This window comes from Rhinoderma darwinii, unplaced genomic scaffold, assembly GCF_050947455.1.
Source record: "Rhinoderma darwinii isolate aRhiDar2 unplaced genomic scaffold, aRhiDar2.hap1 Scaffold_704, whole genome shotgun sequence".
Lineage (NCBI taxonomy): Eukaryota > Metazoa > Chordata > Amphibia > Anura > Rhinodermatidae > Rhinoderma > Rhinoderma darwinii.
In genome coordinates, this window is record NW_027464265.1 from 1 (window position 1) to 13,661 (window position 13,661).

The 13,661-nt window shown below is 47.9% G+C and overlaps 9 non-coding genes across 9 annotated transcripts; all 9 read left to right on the top strand.

Annotated features, from left to right (window-relative positions):
* The first annotated feature begins 1,052 nt into the window (after positions 1 to 1,052).
* LOC142729026 (U2 spliceosomal RNA) lies at positions 1,053 to 1,243 on the top strand. The gene has a single exon (XR_012877935.1). It is a non-coding gene; the product is annotated as a U2 spliceosomal RNA (small nuclear RNA).
* A 1,338-nt stretch (positions 1,244 to 2,581) lies between these two features.
* LOC142729038 (U2 spliceosomal RNA) lies at positions 2,582 to 2,772 on the top strand. Its single transcript, XR_012877946.1, has one exon. It is a non-coding gene; the product is annotated as a U2 spliceosomal RNA (small nuclear RNA).
* A 1,350-nt stretch (positions 2,773 to 4,122) lies between these two features.
* On the top strand, positions 4,123 to 4,313 carry LOC142728974 (U2 spliceosomal RNA). Its single transcript, XR_012877900.1, has one exon. It is a non-coding gene; the product is annotated as a U2 spliceosomal RNA (small nuclear RNA).
* A 1,332-nt stretch (positions 4,314 to 5,645) lies between these two features.
* LOC142728987 (U2 spliceosomal RNA) lies at positions 5,646 to 5,836 on the top strand. The gene has a single exon (XR_012877904.1). It is a non-coding gene; the product is annotated as a U2 spliceosomal RNA (small nuclear RNA).
* A 1,336-nt stretch (positions 5,837 to 7,172) lies between these two features.
* LOC142728992 (U2 spliceosomal RNA) lies at positions 7,173 to 7,363 on the top strand. Its single transcript, XR_012877905.1, has one exon. It is a non-coding gene; the product is annotated as a U2 spliceosomal RNA (small nuclear RNA).
* A 1,326-nt stretch (positions 7,364 to 8,689) lies between these two features.
* Positions 8,690 to 8,880, top strand: LOC142728993 (U2 spliceosomal RNA). Its single transcript, XR_012877906.1, has one exon. It is a non-coding gene; the product is annotated as a U2 spliceosomal RNA (small nuclear RNA).
* Positions 8,881 to 10,204: 1,324 nt separating this feature from the next.
* Positions 10,205 to 10,395, top strand: LOC142728994 (U2 spliceosomal RNA). The gene has a single exon (XR_012877907.1). It is a non-coding gene; the product is annotated as a U2 spliceosomal RNA (small nuclear RNA).
* A 1,334-nt stretch (positions 10,396 to 11,729) lies between these two features.
* On the top strand, positions 11,730 to 11,920 carry LOC142728995 (U2 spliceosomal RNA). The gene has a single exon (XR_012877908.1). It is a non-coding gene; the product is annotated as a U2 spliceosomal RNA (small nuclear RNA).
* Positions 11,921 to 13,256: 1,336 nt separating this feature from the next.
* LOC142728996 (U2 spliceosomal RNA) lies at positions 13,257 to 13,447 on the top strand. The gene has a single exon (XR_012877909.1). It is a non-coding gene; the product is annotated as a U2 spliceosomal RNA (small nuclear RNA).
* The last annotated feature ends 214 nt before the right edge of the window (positions 13,448 to 13,661 follow it).

Sequence of the window (13,661 nt, forward strand, 5' to 3'; positions counted from 1 at the left end):
CACATTGGAACAGCTCATTCACCTTCCTTGTCTTCTCTCCGCCCTCCCTTTTAGGTAAGTTAAAGAGCTGCACCTGAGCCAGCCACTGATTGATGCAGCACCACAGTCAAATAGTGGAGTGGAGTGGAGTAGGGGAACAGCAAACAGCCATTAAAGCAGCCAGCCGCCTACCCGCCACAATGGACCTACCTGTGTACACTAGATGGATGTGATGGAATGTACTGTCGTCCCTACATTTCAAGAAGAAGTAAGAATTGCAGTTGCAACAAACCCTTGCTTGCCTACAAAGAGAGCAGCAATTTGGATTTGTTACTATGTTACCTGGAAGAATAACAAACTGTGCAAGGATGGAGGTTGTAGGAGCAAAGAGAAGTTGTCTGTAAAGTTGGTGGATGCCTATTTTCCATTTTGCAGTCCCTTGTCTCCCTCTTGTGGCCTCCTGGAGGCAAGTAGCTGTGCAAAAAAAAGACAGCCTGGCGGCCGGCTGTTGCAGTGTTGCCCTCTCAGGCAACACTGAGTGACTGACTGAGCCGCACCGTCTTATATAAAGTTCAGACGGAACTTTGCACGTGTCATAGTGGAGCCCTCAGGATTCCAGAGCCAGCTTTCTGACATCATAATGGGGCCTGCCTCAGAGATAAAAGCCTGGGCCCAGGCAGTGTTGGTCAGTGCTGCTCAGCAGGCAGCACCGGACTGGATTGGATTAAAGCTGATACAAGGTGTGAAGGAACAAGGGGTGGCTGTGGGCATGCACTTGCTGCCGCTGCCAGTGTTTATCTGCATGGCAGGAGGGCATTTGGGCGTTGCCAGGAAGGCGTTTTTATGTAGATTCCTCCTCCTCTTTCAGCACTGCATTGTGGTGCAAGCAAAAGAAGCAAATCCTGTCTGGCTTCCTCTCCGGCCTTTATTCACCTCCCTCCCGCTTAGTAGCTGTAAATGTGTGTGAGCCTGCAGGGCCCCATGGAATTGCCTAGGAGTAGGCTGAATCAATCGCTGCAAGGGGTGAACAGCAGTATTAGGCAGGCTCGGTCAACGGCCGGCCCATTCGGGTTATCGCTTCTCGGCCTTTTGGCTAAGATCAAGTGTAGTATCTGTTCTTATCAGTTTAATATCTGATACGTCCCCTATCTGGGGACCATATATTAAATGGATTTTTCGAACAGGGAGATGGAAATAGAGCTTGCTCTGTCCACTCCACGCATTGACCTGGTATTGCAGTATTTCCAGGACCGGTGCACCCTTCCCTTATGTGTTGACTAAAATCAGATTCCAAAAGTGCTATTTGTGTTTGCTATTGTTTTTGTCTTTCTGATGGGATCTCCCCTTTTAATCCCATTATTTCAACACCTGTTGGACAATGCATTTGTACAGTCATGTGTGATAATGAGCTCATTTATTAAATGCAATTAATTAATACATTGCCACCTCTTGTTGTGTGTGTGTGTGTGTGTGTGTGTGTGTGTGTGTGTGTGTGTGTGTGTGTGTGTGTGTGTGTGTGTGTCTTCTGTGTTTCTGTGTTTCCGGCATTTCACATTGGAACAGCTCATTCACCTTCCTTGTCTTCTCTCCGCCCTCCCTTTTAGGTAAGTTAAAGAGCTGCACCTGAGCCAGCCACTGATTGATGCAGCACCACAGTCAAATAGTGGAGTGGAGTGGAGTAGGGGAACAGCAAACAGCCATTAAAGCAGCCAGCCGCCTACCCGCCACAATGGACCTACCTGTGTACACTAGATGGATGTGATGGAATGTACTGTCGTCCCTACATTTCAAGAAGAAGTAAGAATTGCAGTTGCAACAAACCCTTGCTTGCCTACAAAGAGAGCAGCAATTTGGATTTGTTACTATGTTACCTGGAAGAATAACAAACTGTGCAAGGATGGAGGTTGTAGGAGCAAAGAGAAGTTGTCTGTAAAGTTGGTGGATGCCTATTTTCCATTTTGCAGTCCCTTGTCTCCCTCTTGTGGCCTCCTGGAGGCAAGTAGCTGTGCAAAAAAAAGACAGCCTGGCGGCCGGCTGTTGCAGTGTTGCCCTCTCAGGCAACACTGAGTGACTGACTGAGCCGCACCGTCTTATATAAAGTTCAGACGGAACTTTGCACGTGTCATAGTGGAGCCCTCAGGATTCCAGAGCCAGCTTTCTGACATCATAATGGGGCCTGCCTCAGAGATAAAAGCCTGGGCCCAGGCAGTGTTGGTCAGTGCTGCTCAGCAGGCAGCACCGGACTGGATTGGATTAAAGCTGATACAAGGTGTGAAGGAACAAGGGGTGGCTGTGGGCATGCACTTGCTGCCGCTGCCAGTGTTTATCTGCATGGCAGGAGGGCATTTGGGCGTTGCCAGGAAGGCGTTTTTATGTAGATTCCTCCTCCTCTTTCAGCACTGCATTGTGGTGCAAGCAAAAGAAGCAAATCCTGTCTGGCTTCCTCTCCGGCCTTTATTCACCTCCCTCCCGCTTAGTAGCTGTAAATGTGTGTGAGCCTGCAGGGCCCCATGGAATTGCCTAGGAGTAGGCTGAATCAATCGCTGCAAGGGGTGAACAGCAGTATTAGGCAGGCTCGGTCAACGGCCGGCCCATTCGGGTTATCGCTTCTCGGCCTTTTGGCTAAGATCAAGTGTAGTATCTGTTCTTATCAGTTTAATATCTGATACGTCCCCTATCTGGGGACCATATATTAAATGGATTTTTCGAACAGGGAGATGGAAATAGAGCTTGCTCTGTCCACTCCACGCATTGACCTGGTATTGCAGTATTTCCAGGACCGGTGCACCCTTCCCTTATGTGTTGACTAAAATCAGATTCCAAAAGTGCTATTTGTGTTTGCTATTGTTTTTGTCTTTCTGATGGGATCTCCCCTTTTAATCCCATTATTTCAACACCTGTTGGACAATGCATTTGTACAGTCATGTGTGATAATGAGCTCATTTATTAAATGCAATTAATTAATACATTGCCACCTCTTGTTGTGTGTGTGTGTGTGTGTGTGTGTGTGTGTGTGTGTGTGTGTGTGTGTGTGTGTGTGTGTGTGTGTGTGTGTGTGTGTGTCTTCTGTGTTTCTGTGTTTCCGGCATTTCACATTGGAACAGCTCATTCACCTTCCTTGTCTTCTCTCCGCCCTCCCTTTTAGGTAAGTTAAAGAGCTGCACCTGAGCCAGCCACTGATTGATGCAGCACCACAGTCAAATAGTGGAGTGGAGTGGAGTAGGGGAACAGCAAACAGCCATTAAAGCAGCCAGCCGCCTACCCGCCACAATGGACCTACCTGTGTACACTAGATGGATGTGATGGAATGTACTGTCGTCCCTACATTTCAAGAAGAAGTAAGAATTGCAGTTGCAACAAACCCTTGCTTGCCTACAAAGAGAGCAGCAATTTGGATTTGTTACTATGTTACCTGGAAGAATAACAAACTGTGCAAGGATGGAGGTTGTAGGAGCAAAGAGAAGTTGTCTGTAAAGTTGGTGGATGCCTATTTTCCATTTTGCAGTCCCTTGTCTCCCTCTTGTGGCCTCCTGGAGGCAAGTAGCTGTGCAAAAAAAAGACAGCCTGGCGGCCGGCTGTTGCAGTGTTGCCCTCTCAGGCAACACTGAGTGACTGACTGAGCCGCACCGTCTTATATAAAGTTCAGACGGAACTTTGCACGTGTCATAGTGGAGCCCTCAGGATTCCAGAGCCAGCTTTCTGACATCATAATGGGGCCTGCCTCAGAGATAAAAGCCTGGGCCCAGGCAGTGTTGGTCAGTGCTGCTCAGCAGGCAGCACCGGACTGGATTGGATTAAAGCTGATACAAGGTGTGAAGGAACAAGGGGTGGCTGTGGGCATGCACTTGCTGCCGCTGCCAGTGTTTATCTGCATGGCAGGAGGGCATTTGGGCGTTGCCAGGAAGGCGTTTTTATGTAGATTCCTCCTCCTCTTTCAGCACTGCATTGTGGTGCAAGCAAAAGAAGCAAATCCTGTCTGGCTTCCTCTCCGGCCTTTATTCACCTCCCTCCCGCTTAGTAGCTGTAAATGTGTGTGAGCCTGCAGGGCCCCATGGAATTGCCTAGGAGTAGGCTGAATCAATCGCTGCAAGGGGTGAACAGCAGTATTAGGCAGGCTCGGTCAACGGCCGGCCCATTCGGGTTATCGCTTCTCGGCCTTTTGGCTAAGATCAAGTGTAGTATCTGTTCTTATCAGTTTAATATCTGATACGTCCCCTATCTGGGGACCATATATTAAATGGATTTTTCGAACAGGGAGATGGAAATAGAGCTTGCTCTGTCCACTCCACGCATTGACCTGGTATTGCAGTATTTCCAGGACCGGTGCACCCTTCCCTTATGTGTTGACTAAAATCAGATTCCAAAAGTGCTATTTGTGTTTGCTATTGTTTTTGTCTTTCTGATGGGATCTCCCCTTTTAATCCCATTATTTCAACACCTGTTGGACAATGCATTTGTACAGTCATGTGTGATAATGAGCTCATTTATTAAATGCAATTAATTAATACATTGCCACCTCTTGTTGTGTGTGTGTGTGTGTGTGTGTGTGTGTGTGTGTGTGTGTGTGTGTGTGTGTGTGTGTGTGTCTTCTGTGTTTCTGTGTTTCCGGCATTTCACATTGGAACAGCTCATTCACCTTCCTTGTCTTCTCTCCGCCCTCCCTTTTAGGTAAGTTAAAGAGCTGCACCTGAGCCAGCCACTGATTGATGCAGCACCACAGTCAAATAGTGGAGTGGAGTGGAGTAGGGGAACAGCAAACAGCCATTAAAGCAGCCAGCCGCCTACCCGCCACAATGGACCTACCTGTGTACACTAGATGGATGTGATGGAATGTACTGTCGTCCCTACATTTCAAGAAGAAGTAAGAATTGCAGTTGCAACAAACCCTTGCTTGCCTACAAAGAGAGCAGCAATTTGGATTTGTTACTATGTTACCTGGAAGAATAACAAACTGTGCAAGGATGGAGGTTGTAGGAGCAAAGAGAAGTTGTCTGTAAAGTTGGTGGATGCCTATTTTCCATTTTGCAGTCCCTTGTCTCCCTCTTGTGGCCTCCTGGAGGCAAGTAGCTGTGCAAAAAAAAGACAGCCTGGCGGCCGGCTGTTGCAGTGTTGCCCTCTCAGGCAACACTGAGTGACTGACTGAGCCGCACCGTCTTATATAAAGTTCAGACGGAACTTTGCACGTGTCATAGTGGAGCCCTCAGGATTCCAGAGCCAGCTTTCTGACATCATAATGGGGCCTGCCTCAGAGATAAAAGCCTGGGCCCAGGCAGTGTTGGTCAGTGCTGCTCAGCAGGCAGCACCGGACTGGATTGGATTAAAGCTGATACAAGGTGTGAAGGAACAAGGGGTGGCTGTGGGCATGCACTTGCTGCCGCTGCCAGTGTTTATCTGCATGGCAGGAGGGCATTTGGGCGTTGCCAGGAAGGCGTTTTTATGTAGATTCCTCCTCCTCTTTCAGCACTGCATTGTGGTGCAAGCAAAAGAAGCAAATCCTGTCTGGCTTCCTCTCCGGCCTTTATTCACCTCCCTCCCGCTTAGTAGCTGTAAATGTGTGTGAGCCTGCAGGGCCCCATGGAATTGCCTAGGAGTAGGCTGAATCAATCGCTGCAAGGGGTGAACAGCAGTATTAGGCAGGCTCGGTCAACGGCCGGCCCATTCGGGTTATCGCTTCTCGGCCTTTTGGCTAAGATCAAGTGTAGTATCTGTTCTTATCAGTTTAATATCTGATACGTCCCCTATCTGGGGACCATATATTAAATGGATTTTTCGAACAGGGAGATGGAAATAGAGCTTGCTCTGTCCACTCCACGCATTGACCTGGTATTGCAGTATTTCCAGGACCGGTGCACCCTTCCCTTATGTGTTGACTAAAATCAGATTCCAAAAGTGCTATTTGTGTTTGCTATTGTTTTTGTCTTTCTGATGGGATCTCCCCTTTTAATCCCATTATTTCAACACCTGTTGGACAATGCATTTGTACAGTCATGTGTGATAATGAGCTCATTTATTAAATGCAATTAATTAATACATTGCCACCTCTTGTTGTGTGTGTGTGTGTGTGTGTGTGTGTGTGTGTGTGTGTGTGTGTGTGTGTGTGTGTGTGTGTGTGTCTTCTGTGTTTCTGTGTTTCCGGCATTTCACATTGGAACAGCTCATTCACCTTCCTTGTCTTCTCTCCGCCCTCCCTTTTAGGTAAGTTAAAGAGCTGCACCTGAGCCAGCCACTGATTGATGCAGCACCACAGTCAAATAGTGGAGTGGAGTGGAGTAGGGGAACAGCAAACAGCCATTAAAGCAGCCAGCCGCCTACCCGCCACAATGGACCTACCTGTGTACACTAGATGGATGTGATGGAATGTACTGTCGTCCCTACATTTCAAGAAGAAGTAAGAATTGCAGTTGCAACAAACCCTTGCTTGCCTACAAAGAGAGCAGCAATTTGGATTTGTTACTATGTTACCTGGAAGAATAACAAACTGTGCAAGGATGGAGGTTGTAGGAGCAAAGAGAAGTTGTCTGTAAAGTTGGTGGATGCCTATTTTCCATTTTGCAGTCCCTTGTCTCCCTCTTGTGGCCTCCTGGAGGCAAGTAGCTGTGCAAAAAAAAGACAGCCTGGCGGCCGGCTGTTGCAGTGTTGCCCTCTCAGGCAACACTGAGTGACTGACTGAGCCGCACCGTCTTATATAAAGTTCAGACGGAACTTTGCACGTGTCATAGTGGAGCCCTCAGGATTCCAGAGCCAGCTTTCTGACATCATAATGGGGCCTGCCTCAGAGATAAAAGCCTGGGCCCAGGCAGTGTTGGTCAGTGCTGCTCAGCAGGCAGCACCGGACTGGATTGGATTAAAGCTGATACAAGGTGTGAAGGAACAAGGGGTGGCTGTGGGCATGCACTTGCTGCCGCTGCCAGTGTTTATCTGCATGGCAGGAGGGCATTTGGGCGTTGCCAGGAAGGCGTTTTTATGTAGATTCCTCCTCCTCTTTCAGCACTGCATTGTGGTGCAAGCAAAAGAAGCAAATCCTGTCTGGCTTCCTCTCCGGCCTTTATTCACCTCCCTCCCGCTTAGTAGCTGTAAATGTGTGTGAGCCTGCAGGGCCCCATGGAATTGCCTAGGAGTAGGCTGAATCAATCGCTGCAAGGGGTGAACAGCAGTATTAGGCAGGCTCGGTCAACGGCCGGCCCATTCGGGTTATCGCTTCTCGGCCTTTTGGCTAAGATCAAGTGTAGTATCTGTTCTTATCAGTTTAATATCTGATACGTCCCCTATCTGGGGACCATATATTAAATGGATTTTTCGAACAGGGAGATGGAAATAGAGCTTGCTCTGTCCACTCCACGCATTGACCTGGTATTGCAGTATTTCCAGGACCGGTGCACCCTTCCCTTATGTGTTGACTAAAATCAGATTCCAAAAGTGCTATTTGTGTTTGCTATTGTTTTTGTCTTTCTGATGGGATCTCCCCTTTTAATCCCATTATTTCAACACCTGTTGGACAATGCATTTGTACAGTCATGTGTGATAATGAGCTCATTTATTAAATGCAATTAATTAATACATTGCCACCTCTTGTTGTGTGTGTGTGTGTGTGTGTGTGTGTGTGTGTGTGTGTGTGTGTGTGTGTGTGTGTCTTCTGTGTTTCTGTGTTTCCGGCATTTCACATTGGAACAGCTCATTCACCTTCCTTGTCTTCTCTCCGCCCTCCCTTTTAGGTAAGTTAAAGAGCTGCACCTGAGCCAGCCACTGATTGATGCAGCACCACAGTCAAATAGTGGAGTGGAGTGGAGTAGGGGAACAGCAAACAGCCATTAAAGCAGCCAGCCGCCTACCCGCCACAATGGACCTACCTGTGTACACTAGATGGATGTGATGGAATGTACTGTCGTCCCTACATTTCAAGAAGAAGTAAGAATTGCAGTTGCAACAAACCCTTGCTTGCCTACAAAGAGAGCAGCAATTTGGATTTGTTACTATGTTACCTGGAAGAATAACAAACTGTGCAAGGATGGAGGTTGTAGGAGCAAAGAGAAGTTGTCTGTAAAGTTGGTGGATGCCTATTTTCCATTTTGCAGTCCCTTGTCTCCCTCTTGTGGCCTCCTGGAGGCAAGTAGCTGTGCAAAAAAAAGACAGCCTGGCGGCCGGCTGTTGCAGTGTTGCCCTCTCAGGCAACACTGAGTGACTGACTGAGCCGCACCGTCTTATATAAAGTTCAGACGGAACTTTGCACGTGTCATAGTGGAGCCCTCAGGATTCCAGAGCCAGCTTTCTGACATCATAATGGGGCCTGCCTCAGAGATAAAAGCCTGGGCCCAGGCAGTGTTGGTCAGTGCTGCTCAGCAGGCAGCACCGGACTGGATTGGATTAAAGCTGATACAAGGTGTGAAGGAACAAGGGGTGGCTGTGGGCATGCACTTGCTGCCGCTGCCAGTGTTTATCTGCATGGCAGGAGGGCATTTGGGCGTTGCCAGGAAGGCGTTTTTATGTAGATTCCTCCTCCTCTTTCAGCACTGCATTGTGGTGCAAGCAAAAGAAGCAAATCCTGTCTGGCTTCCTCTCCGGCCTTTATTCACCTCCCTCCCGCTTAGTAGCTGTAAATGTGTGTGAGCCTGCAGGGCCCCATGGAATTGCCTAGGAGTAGGCTGAATCAATCGCTGCAAGGGGTGAACAGCAGTATTAGGCAGGCTCGGTCAACGGCCGGCCCATTCGGGTTATCGCTTCTCGGCCTTTTGGCTAAGATCAAGTGTAGTATCTGTTCTTATCAGTTTAATATCTGATACGTCCCCTATCTGGGGACCATATATTAAATGGATTTTTCGAACAGGGAGATGGAAATAGAGCTTGCTCTGTCCACTCCACGCATTGACCTGGTATTGCAGTATTTCCAGGACCGGTGCACCCTTCCCTTATGTGTTGACTAAAATCAGATTCCAAAAGTGCTATTTGTGTTTGCTATTGTTTTTGTCTTTCTGATGGGATCTCCCCTTTTAATCCCATTATTTCAACACCTGTTGGACAATGCATTTGTACAGTCATGTGTGATAATGAGCTCATTTATTAAATGCAATTAATTAATACATTGCCACCTCTTGTTGTGTGTGTGTGTGTGTGTGTGTGTGTGTGTGTGTGTGTGTGTGTGTGTGTGTGTCTTCTGTGTTTCTGTGTTTCCGGCATTTCACATTGGAACAGCTCATTCACCTTCCTTGTCTTCTCTCCGCCCTCCCTTTTAGGTAAGTTAAAGAGCTGCACCTGAGCCAGCCACTGATTGATGCAGCACCACAGTCAAATAGTGGAGTGGAGTGGAGTAGGGGAACAGCAAACAGCCATTAAAGCAGCCAGCCGCCTACCCGCCACAATGGACCTACCTGTGTACACTAGATGGATGTGATGGAATGTACTGTCGTCCCTACATTTCAAGAAGAAGTAAGAATTGCAGTTGCAACAAACCCTTGCTTGCCTACAAAGAGAGCAGCAATTTGGATTTGTTACTATGTTACCTGGAAGAATAACAAACTGTGCAAGGATGGAGGTTGTAGGAGCAAAGAGAAGTTGTCTGTAAAGTTGGTGGATGCCTATTTTCCATTTTGCAGTCCCTTGTCTCCCTCTTGTGGCCTCCTGGAGGCAAGTAGCTGTGCAAAAAAAAGACAGCCTGGCGGCCGGCTGTTGCAGTGTTGCCCTCTCAGGCAACACTGAGTGACTGACTGAGCCGCACCGTCTTATATAAAGTTCAGACGGAACTTTGCACGTGTCATAGTGGAGCCCTCAGGATTCCAGAGCCAGCTTTCTGACATCATAATGGGGCCTGCCTCAGAGATAAAAGCCTGGGCCCAGGCAGTGTTGGTCAGTGCTGCTCAGCAGGCAGCACCGGACTGGATTGGATTAAAGCTGATACAAGGTGTGAAGGAACAAGGGGTGGCTGTGGGCATGCACTTGCTGCCGCTGCCAGTGTTTATCTGCATGGCAGGAGGGCATTTGGGCGTTGCCAGGAAGGCGTTTTTATGTAGATTCCTCCTCCTCTTTCAGCACTGCATTGTGGTGCAAGCAAAAGAAGCAAATCCTGTCTGGCTTCCTCTCCGGCCTTTATTCACCTCCCTCCCGCTTAGTAGCTGTAAATGTGTGTGAGCCTGCAGGGCCCCATGGAATTGCCTAGGAGTAGGCTGAATCAATCGCTGCAAGGGGTGAACAGCAGTATTAGGCAGGCTCGGTCAACGGCCGGCCCATTCGGGTTATCGCTTCTCGGCCTTTTGGCTAAGATCAAGTGTAGTATCTGTTCTTATCAGTTTAATATCTGATACGTCCCCTATCTGGGGACCATATATTAAATGGATTTTTCGAACAGGGAGATGGAAATAGAGCTTGCTCTGTCCACTCCACGCATTGACCTGGTATTGCAGTATTTCCAGGACCGGTGCACCCTTCCCTTATGTGTTGACTAAAATCAGATTCCAAAAGTGCTATTTGTGTTTGCTATTGTTTTTGTCTTTCTGATGGGATCTCCCCTTTTAATCCCATTATTTCAACACCTGTTGGACAATGCATTTGTACAGTCATGTGTGATAATGAGCTCATTTATTAAATGCAATTAATTAATACATTGCCACCTCTTGTTGTGTGTGTGTGTGTGTGTGTGTGTGTGTGTGTGTGTGTGTGTGTGTGTGTGTGTGTGTGTGTGTCTTCTGTGTTTCTGTGTTTCCGGCATTTCACATTGGAACAGCTCATTCACCTTCCTTGTCTTCTCTCCGCCCTCCCTTTTAGGTAAGTTAAAGAGCTGCACCTGAGCCAGCCACTGATTGATGCAGCACCACAGTCAAATAGTGGAGTGGAGTGGAGTAGGGGAACAGCAAACAGCCATTAAAGCAGCCAGCCGCCTACCCGCCACAATGGACCTACCTGTGTACACTAGATGGATGTGATGGAATGTACTGTCGTCCCTACATTTCAAGAAGAAGTAAGAATTGCAGTTGCAACAAACCCTTGCTTGCCTACAAAGAGAGCAGCAATTTGGATTTGTTACTATGTTACCTGGAAGAATAACAAACTGTGCAAGGATGGAGGTTGTAGGAGCAAAGAGAAGTTGTCTGTAAAGTTGGTGGATGCCTATTTTCCATTTTGCAGTCCCTTGTCTCCCTCTTGTGGCCTCCTGGAGGCAAGTAGCTGTGCAAAAAAAAGACAGCCTGGCGGCCGGCTGTTGCAGTGTTGCCCTCTCAGGCAACACTGAGTGACTGACTGAGCCGCACCGTCTTATATAAAGTTCAGACGGAACTTTGCACGTGTCATAGTGGAGCCCTCAGGATTCCAGAGCCAGCTTTCTGACATCATAATGGGGCCTGCCTCAGAGATAAAAGCCTGGGCCCAGGCAGTGTTGGTCAGTGCTGCTCAGCAGGCAGCACCGGACTGGATTGGATTAAAGCTGATACAAGGTGTGAAGGAACAAGGGGTGGCTGTGGGCATGCACTTGCTGCCGCTGCCAGTGTTTATCTGCATGGCAGGAGGGCATTTGGGCGTTGCCAGGAAGGCGTTTTTATGTAGATTCCTCCTCCTCTTTCAGCACTGCATTGTGGTGCAAGCAAAAGAAGCAAATCCTGTCTGGCTTCCTCTCCGGCCTTTATTCACCTCCCTCCCGCTTAGTAGCTGTAAATGTGTGTGAGCCTGCAGGGCCCCATGGAATTGCCTAGGAGTAGGCTGAATCAATCGCTGCAAGGGGTGAACAGCAGTATTAGGCAGGCTCGGTCAACGGCCGGCCCATTCGGGTTATCGCTTCTCGGCCTTTTGGCTAAGATCAAGTGTAGTATCTGTTCTTATCAGTTTAATATCTGATACGTCCCCTATCTGGGGACCATATATTAAATGGATTTTTCGAACAGGGAGATGGAAATAGAGCTTGCTCTGTCCACTCCACGCATTGACCTGGTATTGCAGTATTTCCAGGACCGGTGCACCCTTCCCTTATGTGTTGACTAAAATCAGATTCCAAAAGTGCTATTTGTGTTTGCTATTGTTTTTGTCTTTCTGATGGGATCTCCCCTTTTAATCCCATTATTTCAACACCTGTTGGACAATGCATTTGTACAGTCATGTGTGATAATGAGCTCATTTATTAAATGCAATTAATTAATACATTGCCACCTCTTGTTGTGTGTGTGTGTGTGTGTGTGTGTGTGTGTGTGTGTGTGTGTGTGTGTGTGTGTGTGTGTGTGTGTCTTCTGTGTTTCTGTGTTTCCGGCATTTCACATTGGAACAGCTCATTCACCTTCCTTGTCTTCTCTCCGCCCTCCCTTTTAGGTAAGTTAAAGAGCTGCACCTGAGCCAGCCACTGATTGATGCAGCACCACAGTCAAATAGTGGAGTGGAGTGGAGTAGGGGAACAGCAAACAGCCATTAAAGCAGCCAGCCGCCTACCCGCCACAATGGACCTACCTGTGTACACTAGATGGATGTGATGGAATGTACTGTCGTCCCTACATTTCAAGAAGAAGTAAGAATTGCAGTTGCAACAAACCCTTGCTTGCCTACAAAGAGAGCAGCAATTTGGATTTGTTACTATGTTACCTGGAAGAATAACAAACTGTGCAAGGATGGAGGTTGTAGGAGCAAAGAGAAGTTGTCTGTAAAGTTGGTGGATGCCTATTTTCCATTTTGCAGTCCCTTGTCTCCCTCTTGTGGCCTCCTGGAGGCAAGTAGCTGTGCAAAAAAAAGACAGCCTGGCGGCCGGCTGTTGCAGTGTTGCCCTCTCAGGCAACACTGAGTGACTGACTGAGCCGCACCGTCTTATATAAAGTTCAGACGGAACTTTGCACGTGTCATAGTGGAGCCCTCAGGATTCCAGAGCCAGCTTTCTGACATCATAATGGGGCCTGCCTCAGAGATAAAAGCCTGGGCCCAGGCAGTGTTGGTCAGTGCTGCTCAGCAGGCAGCACCGGACTGGATTGGATTAAAGCTGATACAAGGTGTGAAGGAACAAGGGGTGGCTGTGGGCATGCACTTGCTGCCGCTGCCAGTGTTTATCTGCATGGCAGGAGGGCATTTGGGCGTTGCCAGGAAGGCGTTTTTATGTAGATTCCTCCTCCTCTTTCAGCACTGCATTGTGGTGCAAGCAAAAGAAGCAAATCCTGTCTGGCTTCCTCTCCGGCCTTTATTCACCTCCCTCCCGCTTAGTAGCTGTAAATGTGTGTGAGCCTGCAGGGCCCCATGGAATTGCCTAGGAGTAGGCTGAATCAATCGCTGCAAGGGGTGAACAGCAGTATTAGGCAGGCTCGGTCAACGGCCGGCCCATTCGGGTTATCGCTTCTCGGCCTTTTGGCTAAGATCAAGTGTAGTATCTGTTCTTATCAGTTTAATATCTGATACGTCCCCTATCTGGGGACCATATATTAAATGGATTTTTCGAACAGGGAGATGGAAATAGAGCTTGCTCTGTCCACTCCACGCATTGACCTGGTATTGCAGTATTTCCAGGACCGGTGCACCCTTCCCTTATGTGTTGACTAAAATCAGATTCCAAAAGTGCTATTTGTGTTTGCTATTGTTTTTGTCTTTCTGATGGGATCTCCCCTTTTAATCCCATTATTTCAACACCTGTTGGACAATGCATTTGTACAGTCATGTGTGATAATGAGCTCATTTATTAAATGCAATTAATTAATACATTGCCACCTCTTGTTGTGTGTGTGTGTGTGTGTGTGTGT